We start from the raw sequence: 11,886 nt of genomic DNA on the forward strand, positions 1-11,886 counted from the left end.
CACTTGTAATGAGTCCAAAAAACAGTACAACTGAAATAATTTATCCATAGTTCTGAACTCTTTACTTTCTCTGTGTATTCCCTCAAAGTATACTTTAACTGGTGCATCATATATTTCCTAGGCTGAGTAAAGTTTAAAAATTGGTACTTCAGTGGCTTTTCGGTCTTCTCTAACTGTAACAGTAGATAGCTATTATTGAGGACATTATTCATTAAAAAACACTGTTGTTGTTTTGGGGTTTTTGTTTGTTTGTTTGTCTGTTTGTTTTTGGAAAACCCAAGGGTAATACCTGATCATAATATTAGGAAGAACTACATTTTTTCTAAATAATTTGTTTGAATTGGTTCTTATGATACTAATAATTGTGTTAAATGTCTCTTTTTACATGTTCTGATGAATAAATTGGAACTAATTTGTTGTCTACTGGTATAAACTTTGGAAATCTTTTTATAATGTGTTTTTTAAAAAACATTTTTTATTAAATTTATTGGGGTAACATTGGTTAATAAAATTATATAGGTTTCAAGTGTACAATTCTATGATACATCATCTATATATTGTTTGTGTCTTCACCACCTAGTCAAGTCTCTTTCCATCACCATATATTTGACCCCTTTTACAATCTTCTACCTCCTCCCCCTCTACCTTTTGGAAACCACCATACTGTTGTCTGAGTCTATGAGTTCTTATTTGTTTACTTATTTGTTTGTTTGTTGCTTTCACATATGAATGACATTGTATGGTTCTTGACCTTTTCTGACTGACTTATTTTGCTTAGAATGTAGGCCATACTAGTATATGCAATATAATACTACTCAATCATAAGAAAAGATGAAAATATTGTCATTTGCAGCAAAATGTATGGGTCATGAGAATATTTTCTCATGTTCTTAAACATCTTTTCTTTATTAATTTTTCATCTTACTATTTTTTTTGTATTATCTTATTATAGTATGAATCCTACCAAACCACCTTTGATCTTTTCTGGAACAAGAGTGAGACAAACAATATTTTTTAAAAAGGAAACCTCAATTTCTTTTGCATTAGAAATACACTGAGTGGCCAGATTATTATTATCTTTGAAAGTATAATAATCTGGCCACTCAGTGCATATATATATATATATTAGAGGCCCGGTACATGAATTCATGCACTGTTGGGGTCCGGCCATCCCAGCCAGGGAGAAGGGACATGGATGGTATGCAAATAAAGAAAAGTCATATACTTAGGGACTGTAGTGTGAGCCTTGCAAAGCAGCATGAACCTCTGTGAGCACATAAAAGAACTTCATTAAGAAACCACGGCCAATGGGGGGAAAAGGACAATTTGCATATTAGCCTTTTATTATATAGGATATACATTGAGTGGCCAGATTATTATGCATTTAGAGATCATAACAATCTGCCACTCAGTATAGTGAATATTAATTATTTTAGATAAACTGTCTTCAAGAGTTTTCTATATCTGCTTTTATATCCACATATTATTTCTGTACTTTTTGGAAATAATCATTCAATAAGCACTTAAAGAGCTATAACAATAAACAATTTTGTTGGATGATGAGTGGAAAGGGTGGGATTCAGAAGCATAAAGTATATCCCCTATCCTCCAAGATTATACTTTAAGTGACAAGTTGACCACTCATAAAATAATTAGAAAATATAGCAGAGTAAATGATTTATTATTAAATTATGATAAAGGTAAGAGTTCACTATGGGCTGGACCTGTTTGGAAAAGGTTGGGTGGTCTTTGCTCAATCTACAAGTTTTGTTTAAGCAGTGCCCCCAATGGGTTAAATATGTCTCACTGGAGGCATGCAATGTTATTTTTGATAGTACAAGGAAAAACTTTTTAAATATTTTGAAGTTATATATTTGTTTAAGATTTTAATGTATAGCATAATTAGCACTCATATTTTTTATTTCATGGAAATTATTACTTAGGATAAGGCTAAAGCAGGTAGTTAAGATGCAAAAAGTGTGATTTAACAAACACAAACAAATAAAGGTATAGACAGCAAAAACTATGAAACATCTGAATATCTGAAATTTGATATATACCAGTTAAAGAAAGGAGAGAAAGCATGCTTTTCAGAAGAGAGAAGGAATATTCCCAAGGATATGAATTAAGAGTAACATATACTATTTGTGTGATAGTGAGGGAAAACGTTTTTACGAAAGCACAAAGCATGCTAAGGAATGACAAAAAAGCTTGGACGAACCATACAAAGAAGATCTTAGCTTACAGAACCCATAGGATACAGAAAAATTTCGAAGGGTTTTAAACATACTTAAGGAAGGGAGATAAAAAAATATATATCATAGTACTTTCTATGTCCTGGTCATTATTCTAGGAAATTTATAGACATCATCCCATTTAACTCTTAGAACTATCCTATGGAGTAGAGGTTAATATTATATCATACTTTAACCATGAGTTAAACAAAGCACAGAGAGGTTAATTACCCTCTGTAAGATCATACAAGAGTAGGAAAAGCAAGATTCATACTAACTCTGTCCCAGAGCCTGATGTTCTTTCTACCAGTGCCAGAAAAATTGCTGAGACATAGGTGCACAAAATAAATTGAATAAGGGCAAAACAGGAGGTGGAGGGCCCTATTGGAGAATACATCAATAATTTACATTTAAGGTGATAAGAGCATGGATTAGGGTAGTGACTGTACAAATGAAGATAAAAGGTAATTTCTATTTAATTATTTTTCTCAAAAGAGCACTTAAAATGTAATAACTAAAATGAAGGAGGAAATGAATCTTCAGTCAAAGGAACAAATCAGTCTTTAAGAGATTTAATGTGCATATTTTTTCATTAAAACTTTTTTGAGTCATACACTGAAGTATCTTCCTTCAATGAAAAAATATCTTACAGCTAGAAGAGGGGTTCATTTTTGTGAACCCTAGAGGTTTGTTTTGAAGACACAGGACAAAATTTTAAGCCACTCTGTGAGGAACCTGAAGTCCTAAAAAGGGAAATGGTTTACGGTTTTCTCTCACAGGATGTGAATTTCTACATAAATGTATTACAGATAATTTCCATACAAACAACTGGGTATTTGTATATACATGCAGTGAATTAACTTGGATGATGGAATCCCCCCCCCCAATGCTTGGTGATTTATTTGATTATATCACAGTTAGTATGTAGTTAGTTAACAAAAGAAAGGAGCAAATGGAATCAGACATTAAGCCTGATTAACTAGGAAAGGGCAACTTCCAAACACTAGTAATGTTCCTCCACATCCTGCCTCCCCCCACTCCTACCCTCCCACCCATGTAGGGAAGGAAGACCGGCTTTTCAGTCTCCCCAGGACACAACTGGCTTCTTCCAATTAATTGCCAGGGGTGGGATAATACAGTAAGGGGGAAATTTCTTTGCTGGGCACATGTGCAGTAAGTCAAGATGGAGCAAGGGGAGGAGGTTCTTCTACTGAAGCATATATGGAGTAGGAGCCAAAATGGCAACCAACCATGAAAGTGAGGAGTCTAGCCTAGGAAAATCTAGGGAAAAAGACCAAATAGGATAAGGATATGAAACCACAGAAGATGCAGGAAAGGGATTAGATAGGGGCAGGCACCAGTAAAAAGCCCACAAAGAAATGGAAAGATTGGTTAGTTTGAAAGAAAGCCAAACCAAAAAAGATTAATCAAAACCTAACAAAGACCTGGGATTCGTTCTTTTACACATTCTCTCCCTCAAGCAGCCATGTGGGCCTGGCAGCTGTGTGGGCCAAAGTGGGTCTCAAGCACAGAGTCAAGAAGAGACCCAAGCACAGCAACCCCTTGTAGCTCAGGAGCCTTAAAGCCTTGACATTGAATATCCAGATAGGGAAATGGGACACAGAGAAATTTGCATCTCTGGGTCTTGGCCCTCTTGGGCCTTATGGATGTGGGTGCAAGTCTTTAGCCCAAAAGGCTGGACTATTAAGACATCAGGCATCTAGTGGTAGTCCTTTGTTTTGCTCCAATAAATCTTGTCACATCATCCTATGCTTGAGCAAGAGGAAAGGGATGAGGAAAAGGTATATCTTGTCTTAGTTTATTTCTGGCTCCTTACTATGAGTTTTACCAACTTCATACATGTCACTAAGATTAATAGGGAAAATGGAATAATAGGAGAAGACTATATTTATGCCCCACTTTCCTTTGCTGGCTTTTTTGGTTCAGCTTTTTCTCCAAGGGATATGGTGCTTTCCCAGACCTTCTGGGTTTCTGTTGTCACAAAAGAATGTGTTCTGGGTAAATTCTTAACTAAAACAGGAAGAATTTTTAGGAACTGAGCACTGCAAAAACAAGAATATAGATTCTAAATGTCTGTAATAACCAGCAAGATATTCTTAAATCAACATTCCACAAATTAGCTATTAATCCCATTCCTCAAATCAACAGTTAGCAAGATTTTTGGTATCAGATTCCTTTACACTCTTAAAAATTATTTAGAATCCCCAGGGCTTCCATTTATATGAGTTGCATCCATCAATATTTACCACATTAGACATTAAAAATTGATGTTAAAATGTTAATTTATTAATTCATTAAGTTAAAATGATAATGAATCCATTATATGTTAATATAAATAATAGATATAATCCTGTCTAATAAAGAGGTGATATGCTAATTGACCCTCATGCCATCACAAAGGTGGCAGCATCCATAGCCAATAAGGAGAAAATATGCTAACTGACTGCCCTGCCCTCAAAGATGATGGCACCTAAAGCCTATAAGGAAGGAGTATGCTAACTGACTGCCCCACTGTCAAATATAGTAGTGCCCAATCACCTCAGCTCTGCTGGAGTGGCAGGTGTGCAGCAAGGCTGCATGCCTGCCTCCAGAGTCCCCCAGTCCCCTCAGCTACCCAGCCACCCAGGGCTGACATGAGGTGCAGGCAAGCCTCTGATGGCGGCTGCCCAATCAACACCCAAGTCACAGGCAAGCGTCGGATGTTGACTTCCTAACTGCCTAGGGCCAGCCCAAGGCACAAACAAGCTTGGGATGGTAGCTGCCCAGACACTTAGGGCCGCCTGAGGCTCAGGTAATCAGGGCGCTAACATCAGTGGCAGCAGCACAGGTGTGATGGGGATGTCACCTTCCCCTGATCACTGGGTTGCCTCCCACCCCTAATGGCTCCTGGACTGTGAGATGGGACAGGCCAGACTGAGAAACCCCCATCCAGTACATGAATTTTCATGCACCGAGCTCTACTTAACTTATAAAATACTGAGAAAAGTGACACTATTTTACTTTTTTTTAAATATATTTTTTATTGATTTCAGAAATGAAGGGAGAGAGAGAGAGAGAGAGAGAGAGAGAGAGAGAGAGAGAGAGAGAGAGAGAGAGAGAGAGAGAAAGAAAGAAAGGGTGACAGAGAATCATTGCTCAGCTGTCTCCTACTTGGGATTAAGCATGCAACCTGGGCATGTGCCCTGATGGGGAATCAAATAGTGACCTCCTATTTCATGGATCTGTGCTCAACCACCAAGTCACACTGGCCAGTCATTGTTTTATAATTTTGCATACCTCTTAAATGTTCTTCTTGCTGGATGATATTTGGATGCTCCTATATGTTTTTTTCATTCAATCTGTTGTGATATATTGCTTTAGTTGTAATGTAGGAGAAAAATATCTGGGTAACATAGATATATTGATGAAAGAGGGAAGATAAGAACACATATGTAATACCTTAATCAATAAAGAAATTTTAAAAAGAAAAAGGAAAGAGCATTTTAATAATATTTTGTGTAAGTGTGCATATTTTTCTTTGATACAACACTAAAACTAGAGAAATAGTAGGGTTTTTTTATTTAAAGGATAACTACAATATGAATTCTGAAAGCATATCAAGGAACATTTCATATTCTTTTTCTCTAAATTAATTGATTTGTCATGTACTTTAAGTGTATCTTTTAACCATGCATTATTTGTAACAACATTTGTTAGACTTTTGGAAAATATTGTTTGAGTTTGTGCACCTGTTGATACAATTTACTACACAGAATCAAAAATGCATCACATTTGTTATTATAACCACTGGTTTCAGTAGAGAAGTCCACAAAATATAGGAAGCTGTCAAGCACATGGTGATGTGTGAAAGTTGTCCAAAGTTCTAATTTTAACTTGAAAACCCAAATTTTAACATTGGTAACAAATACTTGTCAGTTGTTTTTCTTAAAGTGACAGGTACACTTCACTCATTTTCAATAAATGTCTACCAAATAGCAAAATCTGAATAAACATAATATTTGTGGTTTTATTTTTACATTAAATATTATTTGGTACTAGAGGCCTGGTGCACAAAATTTGTGCACAGGGCCGAGGGGTGTCCCTCAGCCCAGCCTGCACCTTCTCCTATCTGAGACCCCTCCAGGAATGTCCGACTGACTGCTTAGGCCCAATCCCACTGGGCAGTCGGACATCCTTGCCTGTCTGACTGCTGGCTCCCAACTGCTCACCTGCCTGCCTTCCTGATGGCCCTTAACTTCTTCTGCCTGCCAGCCTGATCACCCTCTAACCACTCCCCTGCCAGCCTGATTGATGTCTAACTGCTCCCCTGTCAGCCTGCTTTCCCTGAACTTCCCTCCTCTGCTGGCCTGGTCACCCCTAACTGCCCTCCCTTGCAGGCTTGATCACCCCTAACTACCCTCCCATGCAGGCCTTGTCCCTCTCAACTGCCCTCCCCTGCTGGCCATCTTGTGGTGTCCATTTTGTTTCCACATGGGGGCAGGCTCTTTGACCACATGGGGCAGCCATATTGTGTGTTGGAGTGAGGGTCAGTCTGCATATTACTCTTTTATTAAATAGGATAGAGGCCTGGTGCATTGGTGGGGGCCAGCTGGTTTGCCCTGAAGGGTGGTAGTTCCCTTGGGGCATGGGGCATGGTAATTTGCAGGCCAGCCACACGCCCTGGTGACCCAAGTGGAGGTTCTGGTATCTGGAATTTATTTACCTTCTACAATTGAAATTTTGTAGCCTGGAGGGGAGCCAAGCCTCTTGCTTTTCATGGCTGGCAGCCATTTCTTTTGGAGTTTGTGTATCTTCTATAACTAAAACTGTAGCCTTAAGTGTAGGCCTGGGCTGGCCAGGGTGTGTGGAAAGCTTTGCTTCTTCCATTGCTGGGGGCAACTTTAACCTCCCGCTCTTTCCAGCTATGCAACTGCCGCCATTTCTGTTTGGATTTGTTTACCTTCTATAATTGAAACTTTGTAGCCTTGAGTGGAGGCTTAGGCTGGCAAGGGCAGGCAGAAAGCTTGGCTTCCTCCATTGCCCGGGAAACCTAAGCTTCCCTCCTATTCTCTGTGGCTGTAGCCATCTTGGTTGGGTTTATTTGCATACTCACTCTGATTGGCTGGTGGGTGTGGCTGGTGGGCATGGCTGGTGGGTGTAGCAGAGTGATGGTTAATTTGCATATTACTCTTTTATCAGGTAGGATTATATTTAGGTGTACAGCATAGTGCTTAAATAATTCACATACTTTACAAAGTGTTCTGTCTGGAAATATTAGACAGAACACTTTGTAAAGTATGTGAATTATTTAAGCACTATGCTGTACACCAATCATAGGTATTAAAATATAATTGATTTTATTAACTGTGCTGCACGTTATAACTCCATGAGTATTTTGTAACTACCAATCTGTACTTCTCAGTCTATTCAATATTTTTCAACCAGTTCCACATCTTCCCTCCCCTCTGGCAATCATTAGTCTGTTCTCTGCCTATATGCACTTGCTTCTATTTTGTTTGTACCTTTATAATGTCCTTTAAATTCCACATATAAGTGAAAATATATGGTATTTGTCTGTCTCTCACTGACATATTTCACTTAGCATAATATCCTGTAGGCCCATCAATGTTGTTGCAAATGGAAAATGTTTATTGTTTTTTATGGCCTTGTAATATTCCATTGTATATATGTACCACTGCTTTTTATCCATTCATCTATTGATGAACACTTGGGTTTCTTCCATAACAAGGCTATTGTAAATAATGCTGCAACAAAAATAGAGGTGCATATATTCTTTCAAATTAGTGGTTTAAGTTATTTCATATATATACCCAGAAGTGGAATCTCTGGGTCATAATGCACTTCCATTTTTAATTACTTGGGGACCCTTCATAAAATTTTCCACAGTAGCTGCACCAATTTGCATTCCCACCAACAGTACCCAAGGATTTCCTTTTCCTTACATCCTCATCAACACTTGCCATTTGTAATAACCATTCATGGTAGCCATTCTAACAGGTTTGAGTTGATATTTCATTCATCTTTTAATTTGCATTTCTTTGACAATTATGGATGCTGAATATGTTGTCTTATGTCTACTGGTCATCAGAATATCCTATTTGGAGAAATGTCTATTCAGGGCCTGTGATATTTTTTAATTAGGTTATCTTCATGGTGGTTTTATTTTTGTTATAATGTAATGTGTTCTTTATAAAATTTGGATATTCACCCCTTAACAGATGTATCATTGGTGAATATGTTCCCCAATTTTAGGAGATTATATTTTCATTTTATTTATGGTTTCCTTTGCTGTACAAAATGTTTGGTTCAATGTAGCCCTATCTGTTTATTTTGTACTTTTGATTGCCTTGTCTGGATATATATTTATATTTATATTTATGTTTATATTTATATTTATATTTTTATATTCAGAAAAAAAATTATTGTTGCTCACCAGCCTGCTGGGACCCAGGATCCTAGGATCTGGCTCCAAGACCTCACAGTGAGTGCAAGCCAGGGAGAACTTTGTTCTCCACCCCTTCCTCTGACCCCAGAAACATGCTGCCAGCCTGACCCAAAGCCACCTAGCTCCCACTCCAACCCCAGCCCCAGGACCTGGTGTTAGTGAAACTGGGAGCAACACAGAGCATGCCCCAGTATAGGCCACAGGGTAGCTCTGACTGTGCAACCCAGAGCAATCATGCTTGCTCCACCACTGCTACCAGGACAATCCTTCTGGGGCCATCCAGAACAATTCAATGGACACCTCAACCCAGGTGACAGAGGAATGTGGACTGAGTGACCCATGGCAAACCACCCCTGCTCCAAACTGAAAGGCAACCTGGAGAAACCCAGAATGCACCCTATTCAGACCACAGGGGAGCTCTATCTGTTCTACCCAGAGAAACTTGTAACTGGTTCTCCCTGGCCCCTGGGACAGTCCTTCAGTTGATACCCAGAACAACACAGCACATGCCTCAGTCCCATTCATAGGAAAACACTGCTGGAGTGACCTGGAGCAAGCTGGTGTCTCAAACCAAGGGCCACAGGACCTTGCCACAGTGCTCTACCAGAGGCACTTAATGTTCCACCCTGCCAAGGGTACTGGGGCTGCACAGCACATTGCATGTTAGAGGGCACTGAGTCCTCACAGGGAGTCACACATTGGAGGAACTATACATGTTCTCCCACCACCCCAAGCATCTGAAGCAGACAACTGAGGGACCAGATCTGTGGGAGAAGGGGATACAAATCAGAGCAGACAATAAAGGCGTTAGACTCAAGGCAGACCCAGCCTCTGGGCTAACAATTTCTGGAACATTGCCCTGATAGGGTCTCCAACTTCTAAAAACCCAAGCAGGGTGCCCAGGGCCAAAAAGAGACAGAAAAAATAGGGAGAAAAAGAAACAATGCTCCAAGAAAATAAAATAACTCTCCAGAAAAGGAACTTCATGAAATGGAGTCATACAATATATCAAAAAATTCAGAGTAAGAATCAGGCAGTTCATAAATCAGATGGATAAGAAAAACAACAACTTATGTAAGAATCAAGAGGAAATATAAAATGATATAGCTACAATAAAAATGCAATGTAAAATTTCAAAACTAGATTAGGAGAAGTGGAGGTCAGGATTAGTGAGTTAGAAGATAGGACACAGAAACACACTCAATCAGAAGAGCAATTGGAGAAAAAATTTGGAAAGCAGGAGTCTAAGTAAGATTTGGGATAACATGAAATGAAGTAACATATGTATAATAGGGGTACCAGAAATACAAGAAGAGGAGCAAGGATTAGAACACATACCTGAAGAAATAATTACAAAAAAATTCCCTGATTTGGGGAAGAAAAATGTCACACTAACACAGAGAGGTCCACACAAGATGAATCCAAAAAGTCCCACATCAAGACACATCATCATTATAATGGCAAATGTTAACAACAAAGAGAGAATCTAAAACACTGCTAGAGAGAGAAAGAGAGTTACCTATAAAGGATCTCCCTTTAGATTATTAAATGATTTCTCAACAGAAACTTATCAGCCCAGAAGGTAATGGAAGTATACAAAGTGATGCAAAACAAGGGACTAAATCCAAGAACACTCTATCCATCAAGGCCATCATTCAAAATTGGAGGGGATGATAAAAGGCTTCCTGGGGAGTAAATTGTGAGATTTAAAAACAAACCAAAAAAAGTACAGTACTTTGCCTATGAGAAACAAAAGGCAGGAGTTGAACAATTCCAGAAAGCTGAGAATACCAGTACCTTGAGGTTCCAGGCTTCCCTTTCTCACCTATCACCAACCAGACTGAGTTATATCTGACCACATATTTACATCATAAGAGGGGAGCTCAACCACAAGTCCACACTGTGATTGAATGTTGACTCAAAAACTCTGGTGGGGACTCAATTAACTTTGATCACAGTAAGGAGACAAATATACCCCTTAGTACTTTAGAAGAGAGTGAAATTCTGAACCAATAGGCCATGAACCATGGCTATTTTTAGCAGTGAGACATGCCAACATGGTGTTGGAGGAGAGCTCTACTGATACCCTGGGCCACCAGAAAAATGAACAAGTGGGTCTAAAAACAAATTAATCCTGAAACATTGCTGGAGGCAAAAATGACAATATTGAAGGTATCCTATCTCAGGCACATCATGAGAAGACAGGGTTCCTGGAAAAGACCATAATGCTGGGAAAAATAGAAGGCCAAAGGAAGAAAGAAGACCAGAGATGAGGGGGGTTGATTCCAACAAAGAAACTGCAGGCATGAGTCTGCAGGAGCTGAGCACGGCTATTAAAGGACAGGATGTGTGGTCATCATTCATAGAGTTACCAAGAATCAGAACTGACTCAGTGGCACGCAACACAAGCACATTTCAACATAGCTGAACCATGAAACTTTGTATATCACAAGCGATTTTTATCTGATAACTAAAAATTTAAATGCATTTACATACAGTCAGAAGAGAGTGGGCATGAAACTAAAAGTTATTTGAAACACAATAAAGAGTTTACACATGATAGTGTAGAAAGAAAAATAAATTAATTGAAGGGGAAATCAGGAGATTCACAGACAAAAAAATAAAAAGACTAAGAGATTTTATCACTATCAAGCCAGCAATGCAAAAAAAAAAAAAAAATGCTACAGGAACTATTGTAAAAAAAAAAAATAGGAAAGGAAGAAGGAACACAGGCATGAAGAAGAGAAATGGCGACAAACAAGTACCTATCAATAATAACCTTAAATGTAAATGGATTAAATTCTCCAATCAAAAGACATAGAGGGGCTGAATGGATAAGAAACATTATATATATACATACATATATACATATATATATATATACATATATACATATATATATATATATATATATATATATATATATATATATATATATATATAATGTCTACAAGAGACCAACCTCAGAACAAGATACTCAAGTGAACTGAAAGTGAAGGGATGAAAAATATTTTTCAGGCAAATGGAGATGGGGGAAAAAAAAAAAAAAAGCTGTGTAGAAATACATATATCTGACAAAATATACCTCAAAGTGGAGGCTATAAAGAAGAGATAAGAAAGGTTGAAAGGTCACTTTATAACGCTAAAAGTGTTGATACAGTCAGAGGATATAAATCTTGTAAACAT

This window comes from Pipistrellus kuhlii, unplaced genomic scaffold (assembly GCF_014108245.1).
Source record: "Pipistrellus kuhlii isolate mPipKuh1 unplaced genomic scaffold, mPipKuh1.p scaffold_m20_p_16, whole genome shotgun sequence".
NCBI lineage: Eukaryota > Metazoa > Chordata > Mammalia > Chiroptera > Vespertilionidae > Pipistrellus > Pipistrellus kuhlii.